The following is a 19,640-nucleotide window of genomic DNA, read 5'->3' on the forward strand; positions in this document are numbered from 1 at the left end:
TCAAAATGCATCATTCAAAGATACACCATCAATTTTCAACCCTTTCTGACTTCATTTGCCATTTTTCATGCATTTACTGATTTTTTTGTGCTAAACGACCCTGAAATTGAAAAGCACTGCAAATGGTATCATCATTTCACCCACATAGCATTGTCTAAAAAGTTGAGAGGGTTACAGCAAAAACTGGATGCACTTCGTGTACAAAACGGACAATCTCTTTTGAAGTATCAGGGTTCCGGACGAAAACTCATCTGTTACATAGGGATTTCAATTTTTTGAACTTATTTGAACTCCAGAATTCTTGTGTGTTCAAAATGAACCATTCAAAGCCACATCATCAATTTTCAACCCTTTCTGACTTCATTTGCTATTTTCATGCATTTACTGACTTTTTTGAGCTTAATGACCCTGAAATTGAAAAGCATTCCAAATGAACTCTGAAAAGGTTGAAAGTTGGCATGGTATCATCATTTCACCCACATAGCATGATCTAAAAAGTTAAGAGGGTTACGACAAAAACTGGATGCACTTCGTGTACAAAACGGACAATCTGTTTGGAAGTATCAGGGTTTCGGACGAAAACTCATCTGTTAAAAAGGGATTTCATTTATTTTTGAAATTATTTGAACACCAGACTTTATGTTTGTTAAAAATGCTCCATTCAAAGTTACATCATTAATTTCAACCCTTTTTGACTTCATTTGCTATTTTTCATGCATTTACTGATTTTTTTGAGCTAAATGACCCTGAAATTGAAAAGCACTGCAAAATGAACCCTGAAAAGGTTGAAAGTTGGCATGGTATCATCATTTCACCCACATAGCATGTTCTAAAAAGTTGAGAGGGTTACGGCAAAATCTGGATGCACTTCATGTACAAAACGGACAATCTCTTTCGAAGTATCAGGGTTTCGGACAAAAACTCATCTGTTACAAAGGGATTTCATTTTTTTAAACTTATTTGAACTCCAGACTTTTTCTGTGTTCAAAATGCACCATTCAAAGCCCACATCATCAATTTTCAACCCTTTCTGACTTCATTTGCTATTTTTCATGCATTTACTGATTTTTTTGAGCTAAATTACCCTGAAATTGAAAAGCATTGAAAATGAACTCTGAAAAGGTTGAAAGTTGGCATGGTATCATCATTTCACCCACATAGCATGTTCAAAAAGTTGAGAGGGTTACGGCAAAAACTGGATGCACTTCGTTCACAAAACGGACAATCTATTTCGAAGTATCAAGGTTTCGGACCAAAACTCATCTGTTACAAAGAGATTTCATTTTTTGAACTTATTTGAACTCCAGAATTTTTTGTGTTCAAAATGCACCATTCAAAGCCACAACATCAATTTTCAACCCTTTCTCACTTCATTGCTATTTTTCATGCATTTACTATTTTTTAGCTAAATGACCATGAAATTGAAAAGCACTGCAAATGAACTCTGGAAAAGGTTGAAAGTTGGCATGGTATCATCATTTCACCCACATAGCATGTTCTAAAAAGTTGAGAGGGTTACGGCAAAAACTGGATGCACTTCGTGTACAAAACGGACAATCTCCTTCGAAGTATCAGGGTTTTGGATGAAAACTCATCTGTTACAAAGGTATTTCATTTTTTTGAACTTATTTGAACTCTAGACATGTAACTGCAGTGATATTCTAGATCAAAGGCATCATCATAATAGTTGTGGAGAGAAAGTCTTCACTTTTTCTTCGCTTGTGTCCTTTGCTTATTGCGCCGTAACCATGGATAATCTTCATCGTTTAACATGGTGCTTGGGTCAGCCTTGACTTTTAAGGGAGGAATTTCATGAAACTTTTCATAATCTTTAGACATGTCTGTCTTGCGCTCCCCTCCCACGATATCTCTTTTTCCCGAAAGAACTATGTGGCGCTTGGTTCATCGTATGATGTATTCGCTTCCTTATCTTTTCTTTTTCTCGGTTTGGTAGACATGTCCTCATAGGAAACCTGTGCCACATCATTGGCTAGGATGAATGGTTCGTCTGTGTACCCAAGATTGTTCGAATACACTATTGTCATACTGTGGGTCTACTTGTACCTCGCCTCCTGACAAATTGACCCATTTGCACTGAAACAAAGGGACCTTAAAATCATGTCCATGGTCAAGCTCCCATATGTCCACTATGTAACCATAATATGTGTCCTTTGCCGTATTGGTTGTTGCATCAAAGCGGATACCACCGTTCTGCGTACCCAAGATTGTTCAGATACACTGTTCATTCCGTACTGTGGGTCTACTGTACCCCGCCTCATGACAATTGACCCATTTGCACTGAAACAAAGGGACCTTAAAATCATGTCCATGGTCAAGCTCCCATATGTCCACTATGTAACCATAATATGTGTCCTTTGCCCTATTGGTTGTTGCATCAAAGTAGATACCACTGTTTTGGTTGGTGCTCTTTTGATCTGGGCGATCGTGTAAAATGTATTCTCATTTATCTCGTACCCTTTGTAAGTCAATACAGTCGAAGATGGTCCCCTGGCCAATGAGTACAGCTCATCAGAAACAGCGTTGTCATGCATGAGACGTGTTTGCAACCAACTGCCGGATGTGTTGAGATGTGATCCAGTCGTCACACTGCTCTGGGTGTTTGGAGCGCGGAATATTCTTGTGTTCATTGACATACGGGGTCACAAAGGTAGAATTCAGTAGAACTGTGTAGTCTGCTTGAGACCAAGAATGCCCGTCCCTACATGTCGTGGAAACGTCACGGCAGATGTCCTAGTGTGAGGACTTAGTCGTGAGGCCAACGCATCTATGTGGTAGCTTGAGAGGGGTCGATTGGGACGAGAGACGCAACTCACAAGACAAGGATTTAGACAGCTTCGGGCCCCGGGAAACATCATCCAATAATAGCCCTACATGTTGTTTGTGGCTAGGTCTCATTATGCTCATGAGGGAGACGCCGCATAACCGGCTCTCCTCTAGTTGTGTCTAGCCTTAACGATTATTTTCCTGCTCTCCTCTCTTGGGGTGCCCCGCCCCTCCTTATATAAGTTGAAGGGGCGGGTTACATGTAGAATCAAACTCGGATTAGGAATTAACCTATTTTGACGTCTTACCATGGGCTTCTTAACGTCTTGGGCTTCTTAACGTAAGCCGGCTTACAATCCGGCTTACAATCTGGCTTAACTGTCTGGCTTAACTGTCTGCCGGCTTACCATGCTTAACTGTCCGCCGGCTTATAATGCTTAACCGTCCGCTGGCTTACAATGCTTAACTGTCCGCCAGCTTATAATGCTTAACTGCCCGCCGACTTACAATGCTTAACTGCCTGCCGGCTTACAATCTGCCGGGTCACCAATGAAACACCAAGTCCCAGCCGGGTCATATCTCCGGCCGGGTCACACCGCGGGGTATATCCCCGACACTACATATTATTGAGTCCCCTCCTAGCGTTCCTTTTCCAGTCAGTCTCCCCTCATACCGTGATTGAGGGATACCAATCTTCTTAAGGTCAGGAATGAAGTCAACATAAAACCCAATGACCTCCTTTGTTTGATGGCCCGTGGAGATGCTTCCTTCTGGCCTAGCACGGTTAAGAACATATTTATTTAAGACTCCCATAAACCTCTCAAAGGGGAACATATTGTGTAGAAATACAGGGCCCAGAATGGAAATCTCGTCGACGAGATTAACTAGGACGTGCGTCATGATATTGAAGAAGGATGGTGGGAACACCAGCTCAAAACTGACAAGACATTGCGCCAAATCACTCCTTAACCTTGGTAGGATTTCTGGATTGATCACCTTCTGAGAGATTGCATTGAGGAATGCACATAGCTTCACAATGGCTAATCGAACGTTTTTCGGTAGAAGCCCCCTCAATGTAACAAGAAGTAGTTGCGTCATAATCACGTGGTAGTCATAAGACTTTAGGTTCTGAAACTTTTTCTCTACCATATTTATTATTCCCTTTATATTCGATGAGATGCCAGACGGGACCTTCATACTGAGAAGGCATTCAAAGAAGATTTCCTTTCTCTTCTTTGGTAAGAGCGTAGCTGGCAGGACCTTCATACCGCTTTGGAGGCATGCCGTCTTATTCATGCACACGTTGCTGGTCCTCCCATGCCTCCGGTGTATCTCTTGTCTTCCATACACGTCCAAGAAGCCTAGCAGGTTCACGAAAAGATTCTTCGTCACGTGCATCATGTCGATTGTAGAGCGGACCTCTAGGTCTTTCCAGTAGGGTAGGTCCCAAAATATAGATTTCTTCTTCCACATGGGTGCGCATCCCTCAGCGTCATTCAGACCATATAGTCCGCCGGGACCCTTTTCAAAGATTACCTGTAAATAATTGACCATAGCAAGTATGTGATCACCAGTACGGACGACGGGCTCCTTTCGGTGATCTGCCTCGCCTTTGAAGTGCTTGCCTTTCTTTCGACATTGATGGTTGGTCGGAAGAAATCGACAATGCCCCAGGTACACATTCTTCCTGCATTTGTCCAAATATATACTTTCGGTGTCATCTAAACAGTGCGTGCATGCGTGGTGTCCCTTGTTTATCTGTCCTGAAAGGTTACTGAGAGCAGGCCAATCATTGATGGTTACAAACATCAACACATGTAGGTCAAATTCCTGCTGGTCTTGCTCATCCCACACACGTACACCTTTTCCATTACACAGCTGTGAAAGTTCTTCAACTAATGGCCTTAGGTACACATCAATGTCATTGCCGGGTTGCTTAGGGCCTTGGATGAGCACTGGCATCATAATGAACTTCCGCTTCATGCACAACCAAGGAGGAAGATTATATATACATAGAGTCACGGGCCAGGTGCTATGATTGCTGCTCTGCTCCCCAAAAGGATTAATGCCATCCGCGCTTAAACCAAACCATACATTCCTTGCGTCACCTGCAAAGGCCCCCCACTTTCTCTTGATTTTTATCCACTGCGACCCGTCAGCGGCTGCTCTCAACTTCCCGTCTTTCTTACGGTCCTCTTTGTGCCATCACATCCACTTGGCATGCTCTTTGTTTCTAAACAGACATTTCAACCGTGGTATTATAGGAGCATACCACATCACCTTGGCAGGAACCCTCTTCCTGCAACGCTCGCCGTCAACATCACCAGGGTCATCTCGTCTGATCTTATACCGCAATGCACCGCATACCGAGCATGCGTTCAAATCCTCGTACGCACCGCGATAGAGGATGCAGCCATTAGGGCATGCATGTATCTTCTGCACCTCCAATCCTAGAGGGCATACAACCTTCTTTGCTCTATACGTACTGTTGGGCAATTCGTTATCCTTTGGAAGCTTCTTCTTTAATATTTTCATTAGCTTCTCAAATTCGTTGTCAGATACACCATTGTCAGCCTTCCATTGGAACAATTCCAGTGTGGTACCGAGCTTTGTGTTTCCATCTTCGCAATTGGGGTACAACCCTTTTTTGTGATCCTCTAACGTGTGATCAAACTTCAACTTCTCCTTTTCACTTTCGCATTGTCTCTTTTCATCAACAATGACCCGGCAAGGATCATTATCGGCCACATCGTCTGGTTCCTCTTGATCTTCAGCTTCACCCATTGCAGCATCACCGTATTCAGGGGGCACATAGTTTTCATCATCCTCTTCTTCTTCGTTGTCTTCCATCATAACCTCTCTTTCTCCGTGCTTGGTCCAAACATTATAGGGTGGCATGAAACCCTTCTCAAGCAGGTGGATCTGAAGGGTTTTCCGGTTAGAGTAAGACTTCGTATTCTCACAAATAGGGCATGGACAACACATAAAACCATTCTGCTTGTTTGCCTCAGCCACTTCGAGAAAATAATGCACGCCCTTAATGTACTCGGAGGTGCGTCTGTCACCGTACATCCATTGCCGGTTCATCTGCGTGCATTATATATAATTAAGTGTGGCAGAAACCATTACAGAACATCATGAATAGAGAAGTGACCAAATTAATAGACGTTCACCATCACATTAAAACCAAGTTAATAGAACATCATTTTTTTCTTTTAGAAAGAAGATAAGAACAGGAGGCTCACCACGGTGGTGTCAGCGACGAGATCGGAGCGGGCGATCGACGTCCGTGAGGACGGGGACGGGACAGGACGGACGGCCAAAACTAGACAAATCTTGAGGAAAATGGAGTTTGGACAAGGAGCTTCGAGAGGAGAAAGCTTAAGTGTGGCTCGGGAATTTCATCGAAAACCTCATGTGCATAGGAGCACTACTGGAATTCTGATGTATGTCGAGAGCCACGGACACTCGGCAAAGGGCCGAAAACCGCCGGCAAAGTCTTTGCCAAGTGTGATCACCCTCGGCAAACGTCACTCGGCAAAGACTTTGCCGAGAGCCAAACAGTACCACTCGGCAAAGTAAAGTAGCTAACGGATAGCAGACGGGGACGGCGGTTCCTGACACGTGGGGCTAGGGGAGCAAGCCGAGGGCCTTCTTTGCCGAGTGCCACTCTCGGCAAAGAGAGCCAGTAGCAGACCGACACATGTCAGCTCCTGACAGGTGGGACCAGGCAAACAGGCCGAGGGCCAACTTTGTCGAGAGCCACTCTCGGTAAACTCACCCAATAGGGGGCTGACACGTGTCAACTCCTGACATGTGGGACCAGGAGAACAGGCCGAGGGCCAACTTTGCCGAGTGCCACTCTCGGCAAAGAGAGCCAGTAGCAGGCTGTCACGTGTCAGCTTCCGACATGTGGGACCAGGAGAAATAGGACGAGGTCCACTCTCGGCAAACTCTATCTTTGCCGAGTGGTGCTCTCGGCAAACTGAGCCAATAGGGGAGGGCCACGTCACTTCTCCTAAAAGACGTGCCCATACTTTGCCGAGAGGGCCTCCCGGCAAACTCTATCTTTACCGAGTGGTGCTCTCGGCAAACTGAGCCAATAGGGGAGGGCCACATCGCTTCTCCTAAAAGCCGTGCCCATCTTTGCTGAGGGCCACTCTCGGCAAACTCTATCTTTGCCGAGTGGTGCTCTCGGCAAACTGAGCCAATAGGGGAGGGCCACGTCACTTCTCCTAAAAGCTGTGAAAATACTTTGCCGAGTGCTACCGTCGGCAATCCTTTTTCCTTTACCGAGAGGCCTCTCGGTAAAGTTGCCAGGAGGACTACAGGTTATTACCCTTTACCGAGAGGCCTCTCGGTAAAAGTTTCATGTCACTGGTTGGTACACTTTTACCGAGCGGCCTCTCAGTAAAGGGTGCATGCTGGTCCAGTTTCACAGTCTTTACCGAGAGGCGCCCTCAGTAATGGTGTGTCCAGCAGCCTTTTTTGTTCTGTTTCTTTCCTGCAGCGAAACATATACAGCAGCAGCATATAGTTAATCACACATGCAACATGTCACATATAGGCATCATTGAACAAAACAAGCAATGATTCTGAAAAACATTCCACATAAAAGCAATAGTGCCTAAATGGTGAAATAGTAGTCAAGACACTCGACCAACACAAGTTTACAAGTCTCAAGATGCAAGAGTTCTCAAGCACATACAAGGAACAGTTTCAAACAGAACATAACATGAAGTTCACGCGATTTTGGAGATCGGAGTGATATCATCAACATTAGAAGGCGTCATTCCGTTTGCTGCCACAACTCCACCAACTTGAGGTGGAACTACCGGAACATTGTTCGACCCTTGTGATGGGTTGAGCTGTGATGGATTGACCCAATAGTGACATGAATGCATATGGTAATGCCGAAAATGGTGATAGAAATAGTTTGAACGAAAATCACAGTGTTCCACTCTGGCATCGGTGGCATCTCTGGCACTGGTTGGCCTTGCATGGAGTAAAGATTGGCCACCATATGTTGTAAAGACTTCACTAGATCATCTTGTGCCTTCAGCTTGGCCCGGTTTTCATCTCGTTCTTTCTCGGTGTCAATTAGACGAGTCTACAATATGGCAATGCAAATGTCATTCATGTTAAAATGCAAATATGCAGGACCATGAATGATCAATGAAGAAGCACTAACCTGAATATCCTCAATAATGCTCATGGAATGTGGTACGTGACGCTCTACGGTAGGAGTAGAGCCACTACTCATAGCACGGAGCGTGTTGACTCTTGGAAGGGAGGAGGTTATGACAGAATCAAGGTGAACCGCCATTCGGCCATTCGGTCTACTGCCTGCCGCGGCAATGGCCACAAGAGGGTCAAACGGTAGCACGTGAGGATCAGCGTCAGGCCCGTATGTCTCCTTCAATTTTTTGGTGTAGTTCTCTCCATCTAACCGGGCTTTAGAGTTGATCCAGTCCCTCTCCGGGTGGAGAGGGTCCTTGTCCTTGCCGTCTGTGGTACGTTTGATGGTCCATGCCTCGAAGTAAGTGATATCCTTGCCAGTGTCTTCTTTCTGCAAAAGAAAGCGATCCAAACAATCAAGGGAATGCTCACAAATGAAAGAGAACATGAAGAAAAGAAAAGGATGTGGTTGCCTACATGTTTTGAGACGACACCTGGGATGGTGAGGTTGCCTTGACGGTGTCCTGGACAACCCATCAACTTACGCCGCTCAGATATTGCTTTGTGTTCATCCTGCCACCCTGCATCTGTCCACCGTTCGACGATCGTCTCCCAGCACGAACGGTTGTCAGCGCACCACCGAGGAATCACCTGTAAATTAAACAAATAAATCGTAGTAAGGATTCTAATTTTGCGGTAATGTAGGGAATAGCAAGCATCCATCGTCACTTTCCTTGAAGTAATTGTCCCGTGAAAGATGCTTCCCTCGAGCCTCCTGTTTGGTAATCTTCTGGTTGAGATAGTCCGCGTGATACTTGACCACTAACCGGACGCACTCCTCATAGTGCATGTGGTAGACTAGTTTCTTGGCAATATTCTCAACCACCACATTTGGACAATCCTTCTGACCCTCAACGCATGTATAGAAATCCTACAAACGTGCATACATGTGACAAGGGTTAAATCATGACTATGGCAAATTTAAACCTGTTGGTATTGACACTTAGGTGTTTGAAAGGACTTGCCCAGAAAGCGTTGACCACTCGCATGGCTCCGTTATCATAAACCCTCTGACGCATATGCAGGAAATCTGGTGCAAGTTTGTAGTGATCCCATGACCAAGCTGGCTCAATGATACCGTTCGGCAAAGTGACCAGTCCAGGATAATTTAACCTACAAAGACCCCCAATGATGCCACTCGGCGACCGTGGCAGACGCCTCTCACCACCTTGGTCTATGAGTGCATCAAAAGTCTTTTATCAAAAAGGTTCATCAAAAGTCATGGAATTTTCAAACTTTGGTCGTAAAAATAATATGAAATATGAGATACAAAAAAGATAGTGCCAAACAAAAACACAAAGAGAAGGGAAAAAATAGAGGAGTGATTACCGAGGGTCGATTATCGGCCCTCGGTAATGTCCACTTTTTCTGAGAGGACCTCTCGGTAAAGCATCTAACCTAGATCTCTTCCCTTCTTGTGCATTCTCTATAATATGTATTATACTTTTTTTGTTGTTTTCTTCCATGATTGGCAAACAACCTTAGCACATCATAATTACCGTCTTGTGTTTTCTTTTTCAGATGGGCCTCGCCCGGTTCTAGAGACCGGCACCCCTCCGGTGGCCCCGACGGTCTAGGGCGTTGTTCGACACCTAGAGGGGGTAGACCACGGGGAATAACTGCTTCTTCGTGTTAGTGCATGTCATCGCGAGATGACAGACCGAGTCTAGGCTTGTTCTGTCATGGGATCACCCACTGAAGACTCTGTCTCGGGGACCAACGCAGCCAGTCCTCGATGTTCCCGCCCGTGTGTGTGGTTTGTGAGGCACGTGCCATGTCAAGGAGGTGCGTTGCTTATTCAAATTGCACACCACCCCTGCATGCATATGCATGGGCCACACATATGTAGGGGTGCCCTCCCCCCCGGGCGGTCTCTAGATCGAGCACCCATCCGGTAGCCCCGGCGGTCTAGGGCGTTGTTCGGCACCGAGAGGTTGTAGTCCACGGTGAATAACTGCGTCTCCGTGTTAGTGCATGTCATCGCGAGATGACAGACCAAGTCTAGGCCCGTTCTTCGAGATAGTTTATGGGTATCGAGAGGGAATGTGTCCGGTTTGTGGAGGAAGTGCGGGTCATGTTGCTCCGTTGGCCTCGAAATTAACTTCTTGTGCTCTCAAAGGGGGCCATCGCATGTATATGCATGGGCTATCCGGTGGCCCCTCACTAGTAGAAAAAGGGTCAAATGTCAAGCACATTAGTGCCGGTTTGCTTTTGAGCCGGCACTAATGTGTGCATTAGTGCCAGTTCCAACGGCTAGCCAGCCGCTTTCATTAGTACCGGTTGGTGGCCGACCTTTAGCACCGGTTCGTGCCACAGACCGGTACTAAAGTGAGTGGTGGCAGGATGTTGTCAGTCCGGGCCCCCTCCAGCACCTTTAGTACCGGTTCTCGCTCTGTTCTTTCCCTTTCCCCACTCCTCTCTGTTCTTCCCCTCTTCCTCTCGAGCTCATCACACATTTTGCCCAAAATTTGTCAAGATTTGAAGGCCCCCATCCATTCAAATGATCACAAAGGTTAGCAACTTTGTCCTTTCATCTCTCATTGCTAGATTAGCTCTTGGAATGCTTTGTATAGTGATTAATTTATGAGTTTAGTAATTTGGTAGAAAATATATGTGCTACTATTTGATTTATATGCAATTTGTGGTCAAAACTAACACTTAGTTTGCATATGTAGGTGTGGTTTACTTAGTGCCTTCTAAATCTCCGTCGTAACCACAGTCGATCGCTCGCACCGTTCCATCGCCGGCACCACCTTGTGGTGAGCCTCTTGTTCATGAATGTTTTACATTACCAAATTGATGTTTGTGTGACTTGGATATACAGTTACTCGTATAATTATCTTACCCGTACGTTGTTTGTTATACATAGTGCCATGGTTTTGATATCCGTCCCCGTCGGCCCTCGTCCTTATTATGATTCGGATGTGGTATATTCTCATTTAAAACTAGTTGTTGCATTTCGTGTTTATGACAAATTATGCCCATCAAGTTGACATAGATATTTTTGTCTAGGAGGTTTGTGAACCGGAAATTCCAACCGACCCTATTGTCGAGAGGTTAAGTTTAGTTGAAAGAGAAAACGAGTATTTGAAAGAAAAATTGAAAAGAATTGAGGGGGAGAAGATGGAATTGGAGTTGCATGTTGTCGATGTCGTCGATGATCACAAGATCAAGATGGAGAAAATGCACTTGAACATTAGAAAGATTAGGAAATATGCCATTGATAGTGAGGCTTGGTATCATTATGCTGTTGGTTCAATTGTTACCTTAGTTGCGATCTTGATCGCATTTGTTGTTGCATTTAAATTCTTTAGTTAGAGAGTTATTTGTTTGTTGCATTTAAGTCTTGTATGAACTTTATGTATGAACTTGTATTAATTTGGTCTATTCGGTGTTGTGTAATGAAGATGAGCCGACAATGGATGTACGATGACCGATGCTCTCTCGAGTTCCTTAATGGCGTGCAAACTTTCTGCTTGCGGCTGAGGCAAACAAGCGGGCGGATGGTTTTATGCATTGTCCATGTTTAGTCTGTAAGAATGATCACAATTACTCCACGTCAAGAACCATTCACGTCCACCTGTTTAAGTCCGGTTTCATGCCCCACTATAATGTTTTGACCAAGCACGGAGAAAGAGGGGTTATGATGGAAGACAATGAAGAAGAAGAGGACGACGACAACTATCCTGGCCATGGGTTCCCTGAATACGATGATACAACAATGGGGGAAGAAGCTGAGCCGACAATGCGGGAAGAAGCTGAAGAAGAGGCATCAGATGAGCCCGCTGATGATCTAGGTCGGGCCATTGCCGATGCAAAGAGAAACTGCGCAAGTGATTTGGAGAAGAAGAAGTTGCAGCGCATGTTAGAGGATCACAAGAAATTGTTGTACCCGAATTGCAAAGCTGACAAGAAAAATTTGGGCACCACACAGGAATTGCTGCAATGGAAGGCAGAGAATGGTGTATCTGACAAGGGATTTGGAAAGTTGCTGGTAATGATAAAGAATATGCTTCCAAAGGACAACGAATTGCCCGAGAGTATGTACGAAGCAAAGAAGGCTGTCTGCCCTCTAGGGTTAGAGGTGCAGAAGATACATGCATGCCCTAATGACTGCATCCTCTACCGCGGTGAGTACGAGGATTTGAACGCTTGCCCGGTATGCGGTGCATTGCGCTATAAGATCAGGCGCGATGAACCTGGTGATGTCGAGGGCGAGCGCCCCAGGAAGAAGATTGCTGCCAAGGTGATGTGGTATGCTCCTATAATACCACGGTTGAAACGTTTGTTACAAAACAAAGAGCATGCCAAGGCGATGCGATGGCACAGAGAAGACCGTAAGAAAGACGGAAAGTTGAGAGTACCCACTGACGGGTCGCAGTGGAGAAAAATTGAGAGAAAGTACGGGAAGGAGTTTGCAGATGACGCAAGGAACGTATGGTTTGGTCTAAGCGCAGATGACATTAATCCTTTTGGGGAGCAGAGCAGCAACCATAGCACCTGGCCTATGACTGTATGTTTGTATAACCTTCCTCCTTGGTTGTGCGTGAAGCGGAAGTTCATTATGATGCCAGTGCTCATCCAAGGCCCTAATCAACCCGGCAACGACATTGATGTGTACCTAAGGCCATTAGTTGAAGAACTCTTACAGCTGTGGAATGGAACAGGTGTACGTGCGTGGGATGAGCACATGGGGGAAGAATTTGACCTAAAGGCCTTGCTGTTCGTGACCATCAATGATTGGCCTGCTCCCAGTAACCTTTCAGGACAGGCAAACAAGGGATACCGCGCATGCACGCACTGGTTGGATGATACCGACAGTATATATTTGGATAATTGTAGGAAGAATGTGTACCTGGGACATCGTCCATTTCTTCCGAGCAGGCATCCCGTAAGAAAGAAAGGCAAGCATTTCAAAGGTGAGGCGGATCACCGGATGAAGCCTCGCCACCGTACTAGTGCTGATGTACATGATATGGTCAAGGATTTGAAGGTAGTCTTTGGAAAGGGTCCTGGCGGACAACCTGTTCCGAATGACGCTGACGGACGCGCACCCATGTGGAAGAAGAAATCTATATTTTGGGACCTGCCCTATTTTAAAGATCTAGAGGTCCGCTCTACAATCGACGTGATGCACGTGACGAAGAATCTTTGCGTGACCCTGCTTGGCTTCTTGGGCGTGTATGGGAAGACAAAAGATACACCTGAGGCACGGGAGGACCGGCAACATATGCATGGAAAAGACGTCATACATCAGGGTTATGCCAGCTACGCTCTTACCAAAGAAGAGAAGGAAATCTTCTTTGAATGCCTGCTCAGTATTAAGCTACCGTCTGGCTTCTCGTCGAATATAAAGGGAATAATAAACATGGCAGAGAAAAAGTTCCAGAACCTAAAGTCTCATGACTGCCACGTGATTATGACGCAACTGCTTCCAGTTGCATTGAGGGGGCTTCTACCGGATAACGTTCGATTAGCCATTGTGAAGCTATGTGCATTCTTCAATGCAATCTCTTAGAAGGTAATCGATCCAGAAATCATACCAAGGTTAGAGAATGATTTGGTGCAATGTCTTGTCAGTTTCGAGTTGGTGTTCCCACCATCCTTCTTCAACATCATGACACACGTCCTAGTTCACCTATGCGAAGAGATTAGCGTTTTGGGTCCTGTATTTCTACACAATATGTTCCCCTTTGAGAGGTTCATGGGAGTTTTAAAGAAATATGTTCATAACCGTGCTAGGCCAGAAGGAAGCATCTCCAAGGGCCATGAAAATGAGGAGGTCATTGAGTTTTGTATTGACTTTATTCCTGACCTTAAGACGATTGGTGTTCCTGAATCGCGGCATAAGGGCAGACTGGATGGAAAAGGCACGCTAGGAGGGAATCAAAAAATATGTATGGACGGACATTCTCTCACTGAAGCACACTACACAGTTATACAAAATTCCGCCTTGGTGGCTCCGTATATGGACGAACACAAGAATTTTCTATGCTCCAAACACCCGGAGCGGTCTGATGACTGGATTACACGTGAACAAACCAGGAGTTTCGCCGGCTGGTTGCAGACACGTACCATGCATGACGCCTCTATTGAAGATGACCTGTACTCGCTGTCCCAGTTACCATCTTCGAATATAATGACTTTCAAAGGGTACGAGATAAATGGTAATACATTTTACACGATCGCCCAAGATAAGAAGAGCACCAACCAAAACAGTGGTGTCCGCTTTGATGCAACAACCAAGACGGGAAAGGAAACATATTATGGTTACATAGAGGAGATATGGGAACTTGACTATGGACGTGATTTGAAGGTCCCTTTGTTTCGGTGCAAATGGGTCAATATGACACGATATGGGGTAACGGAAGACCCGCAGTATGGAATGACAATAGTGGATCTCAACAATCTTGCGTATGCAGACGAACCATTCGTCCTAGCTAATGATGCGGCACAGGTTTTCTATGTGAAGGATATGTCTACCAAGCCGAGAAAAAGAAAAGATAAGGAAGCGGATGCATCATACGATGAGCCAAAGCGCCACATAGTTCTTTCTGGGAAGAGAAACATCGTGGGAGTGGATGACAAGACAGACATGTCAGAAGATTATGAAAAGTTTGATGAAATTGCTCCATTCACAGTGAATATTGACCCGAGCATCCAGTTAAATGATGAAGATTTTCCATGGCTACGGCGCAAAGGGACATACGCGAAGAAAAAGTTTCACACCCAAAGATCTGGGATGTGATCGGCTTCACTATCATCAATTTCTTCTGTGTTTCACACCCAGGAGGGAATCTCTGTAATAGTTAGGGTAGTTATGTGTTTTGGCATTTGAAACGCGAAGAAATTTTATGTGCAAACAAATTCTTTCATGCATTTACTGATTTTTTCAGCTAAATGACCCTGAAATTGAAAAGCATTTCAAATGAACTCAGAAAAGGTTGAAAGTTGGCATGGTATCATAATTTCACCCACATAGCATGTGCAGAAAAGTAGAGAGGGTTACCGCAAAAACTGGATGCACTTCGTGTATAAAATGGACAATCTCTTTCGAAGTATCAGGGTTTCGGACGAAAACTCATCCGTTACAAAGGGATTTCATTTTTTAAATAACCTAAGCATTACCAAATTGAATATAATGATAAATCACACTAAAATTAAACATAAGAAAAAAGAATCACTGAAAATCTATTTTCAAAGTTAAGTTATTCACAAACTAGTGATTCACACAAATTTCAAATAATTCAAAATGTAAACTATTCAAATTTGTAAACTACCGGCACTAACATAAAGTTTGTAATTTTTTGTACCTAAAGCAAAAATATTCCCAAAGAAACTCTAAATACAGCAAAAAACAACTCAAAAATAAATAAACCAAAAATAAATAAATCAAAAAATTATGAAAATAAAAAAGCCCACCTACTGGGCCAGAGCGGCCTGCATACGACTAGAAACCCAACCTGTAGTTGGGCCAGGATGCAGGCCCGCAAGCCCAGTAGGCCCACAGGCAGAGTAGGAGAGGTAGGCCTAGAAGGCCTGCTATTGAGAGGAGCTCAATGCAGTGCCCGCGTCGGGGCTTATAAACTGGTCCTGGCGCTCCTCAACTAGCGAGTGGGGACTAAACTTCTGCGCCCCTCGCCTGGCAGCGCACACCCTTTAGTACCGGGTGGTGGCACCAACCGGTACTAAAGGGTGGGCCTTTAGTACCGGTTGGTGCCACCACCCGGTACTAAAGGTGGGCGCTTCCCACTGCTTGGCCTCGCCAAAATCGACCTTTAGTACCGGTTGGTGGCTCCAACCGGTACTAAAGGACCATCCTATATAAGAAACACTTACGAAAATTTCGTCAATTTCCTCCCACTTTTCTCTGCTTCATCGCCGCCGCCCCGTCCCGCGCCGTCGCCGCCGCCGTCGCGCCGTCCCCGTCGACTCCGCGCCGCCCCCGTCCTCGTCGCGCCGTCCGCGTCGCCGACTCGTCCCCATCCCCGCACCGGCCCGCGTCCCCGTCACCGCACCGGCCCGCGTCGCCGTCGCCTCGACCTCGCCCGCGCTGTGAGCCTCCGTCCCCCCTCTCCTCTCCCTCCAATCGAAGCCGCCGCGCGCGCCGCCGTCGCCTGCACACACGACACATACACACACATACACACACACCATACACACACACATACACAATTTTTGTTCTGTTTTTAGTTTTTAGTTTTTCTGTTTTTAGTTTTTAGTTTTTTCTGTTATTAGTTATTAGTTATTAGTTATTAGTTTTTTTAGTTTTTTCTGTATTAATGTTATAGAAATGTTAGTTATATAGAAATGTTAGTTATATAGAAATGTTAGTTATATATAGAAATGTTAGTTATATATAGAAATGTTAGTTTTTTCTGTATTAATGTTATAGAAATGTTTGTTATATAGAAATGTTAAAGAAAAATTAGTTATACAATTTTAATTATAGAAATGTTAGTTTTAGATATGGTCGATGTTTTTTTAGTTTATTATATTTTTAGTTATAAAATTTAGAATTTGCATATAAGAAATCACAATCCAATCATTTAAAAAATGTTACTTTACTTTTGCGGCATATAGTATTTGTTGTCGACGATGCCTAGCCCGCATCCTCGCCGTCGAACCATTCGCGACGACGTCCTGCTTCAGAGGACCCATGTCCGGGATTGGGCTCTGCCGGGCTGGCATTGGGAGGTGCTACCTGGAGGGGCGCGACGCTTGGTGAGGAACCCGGCCTCGGGTCCCGTCGTCGACCCTGATCTCCTTTGGTGGCGTTCGCGTGGGCCACATTCGGTGCATAGGGAGCCGGCCCCGCCGGAGGTGGTGCGTCGTCGTGTCAGGGAGGAGGATGAGCACGTCCATCGCTACATGGCTGCTATGGACGTCAGGTTCTCCAATACCTGGCAGGTTCTTTGGGCAGATGACCGGAGATATGATCCTATGATGGTTCCTTGTCTTTGGGTGTCCACCGCCCGCGCCCCAGGAACCGCGAGTGGCCTAGATTCTTCTATATTATTCGATCTTTATTAGCTACCTAGCCAGTGATGTATTCGAGATTATATATTATTTGAGACGATGTATTCAAGATTATATATTATTCGAGACGATGTATTCAAGATTATATATTATTCGAGACGATGTATTCGAGATTATATATTATTCGAGACGATGCATATTATGTACTATATGATTCAGTTTTTCCTTATTGATTGCATCCATGCATTGTAATTTGAATACTAAATTGTTTGATATTTCTTCTGTATTAGTTAAATAAAAGCTATGGCGGACAATACCAGCAGAGAGGGAGAAGAGGCCCTGTTCGAGATCATACGCAGCCCTAGCAGGCCAGATGATCTGAATGAAGCAAATGACGGCTCCCAATATCTGAACAATACCGGGGAGGGTGATGATAAGATATTCGATCTCGACGACCGAGCTGATGAAGTCATGAACTATGATTATGATTATGATGACGCGGACAATGATTATGATGACGAATACAATGTTGATCTTGAAATAACAAAGACTACCGGCGAGGTATATTTATATAAGCAGGCATCTAGTGATCATCACATGTTTTTTTTATTTGAAGATATATTAACGAATCGATCTTTCTTCTTTCAGCCCTCCGGATCGAGCAAATCTGCTTCTACAGACAGCAGGACAAAGCGCGGCCCGAGCAAAAAGTTGAAGGAGGGTGTAAAGTACAACATCGATTCCATCAAAGCTAGTGGCGAACCCCTCACGCCTAAGAACATTGCGAGCAAGTTCGTTCGTTAGTGCGGAGTTCTTGTGAAGGACCAACTCCCGATCTCCATTCAAGAATGGAAAGAGCCAAAAACTAAACGCCCAGATGTTACTTGGGTCGACGACAGAGCAAAACAAAATCTTTGGGAATCTCTGATGGAACATTTCACCCTACCAGATTATTTCACTGATGCAGATGTGCAGAAAGTCAAGGACGCTGCTCTTAAGAAGATGGCAATTGCATTCAACACCCACAAGAAAACTGTATGGGCCAACTACCTCGCTGCAGAAAGGAAGACTCCAGAATTCAAGGGAACACTGGAGAAGCAAAGAGAACACTGGCCCGCTTTCGTGAAATTCAAGGAATCAGAATTATCTAAGGAACGGTCGAGAAAAAACAAGGCCAATGCCGCAAAAAAGACGCAGTTCCATAGGCTGGGTCTAGGTGGCTACGCGGTGGCAATGCCTAAGTGGGATAAGTCTGAGCAAGAGATGGAGGATGCAGGGGTCACTCCGGTTACTAGGAGCTGGCCCCCCAGGTGCAGAACTTGGTTCTATGCGCATGGGGGGGGGGGGCGTTGGACCCGAAGACAGGCCTGGTTTCGAAGAAGGCAAGTCTAAACGGAGCAGAACAAAAGTTACTTGACGCAATAGAAGATGCTCGAAAGGGGGTGTTCACGCCCAACAGAGAGAACGACGAGCTTACGCGCACCCTGGGAAATCCTGAACACCCGGGAAGAACACGAGGCAAGGGCGTTATTCCCTGGTATGAGGGCTTTTCAGAATGGAACGACGACTATAGGACCCGTGCAAGAAAGAAGATGGAGGAGGAGAAGAAGAGGAAGCTGGAGGAGGAGCAGAGGAAGCAGGATGCGGAACGCCTTCAAGGCCTAGAAGCAAGGCACGCAGACTTGGCACTCAAATTCCAGCATCAGCAGCAGCAGATCGACTCACTTAGCCAGGAAAGGGGGTCTCAGCAGCGGCAGCAGCAAGTGGATGATCATCCAGCATTGGATAGCACCGTCCCATCCATGCCGAGAAGCAGCGTTGGTTCCGCCCCGGGCAACGCACTGCTAGATACATACCCTGTGGATGACATCATAGAGAACACTAACTGTGAGCTACACTTCAAAATGAAGAACATATCCATGAAGGTGGCGAACGCCATTGCTTTTACAATTACCCCCGAAGCAACCTTCCATTGCGCCCCGATTCCAGAAGGCTATGCTCGTGTCTTGGTTGATGAGGTGGTGGGCCCATATTCGGGGCTAGAGCTTGACATTCCTGGAGGTGACGATGAGCAAACACTGGGAGAGGCCATACATCGTTTCATCCTATGGAAAAAGGATTGCATCATCTTTCGAAGTCCACCGACACCGCGTCTGCCGACTCCTCCTTGAAGTCTTCCACCGTGTCAGCAGACTCCCGCTCCTCCAAGTCCGCCACCGTGTCAGGCCACACCTCCTGCTTCAAGTCCGGCACAGCGTCAGGCCACACCTCCCGCTTCAAATCCGACACCGTGTCAGGCCACACCTCCTGCTTCAAGTCCGGCACAGCGTCAGGCCACTCCTCCTGCTCCAACTAAGCCATGTCAGCCGTCTCCGCCGCCTAAGCAATCACGGAAGAGACACGCCACAACTATGGTGCGTAGCGGTACGGGTCGAGGTAGTACAGAAAGTACAGGCGGAGACAAGCGATATATATATGGTCCAAGCAGCCTCGCTCCTCTTCCTTAGAGGCCTTACGACATGACCGAGGAGCAAAACGATGCAATAGTGCGGGCCGAAGTGGACCCTCATTTTTGACAGAAACCGGCAACGCCGCCGAGGGAGAAAGTGCCTGAGGAAAAGATTGACCACTTCATTCGT

Source organism: Aegilops tauschii, chromosome 7 (genome assembly GCF_002575655.3).
Source record: "Aegilops tauschii subsp. strangulata cultivar AL8/78 chromosome 7, Aet v6.0, whole genome shotgun sequence".
Lineage (NCBI taxonomy): Eukaryota > Viridiplantae > Streptophyta > Magnoliopsida > Poales > Poaceae > Aegilops > Aegilops tauschii.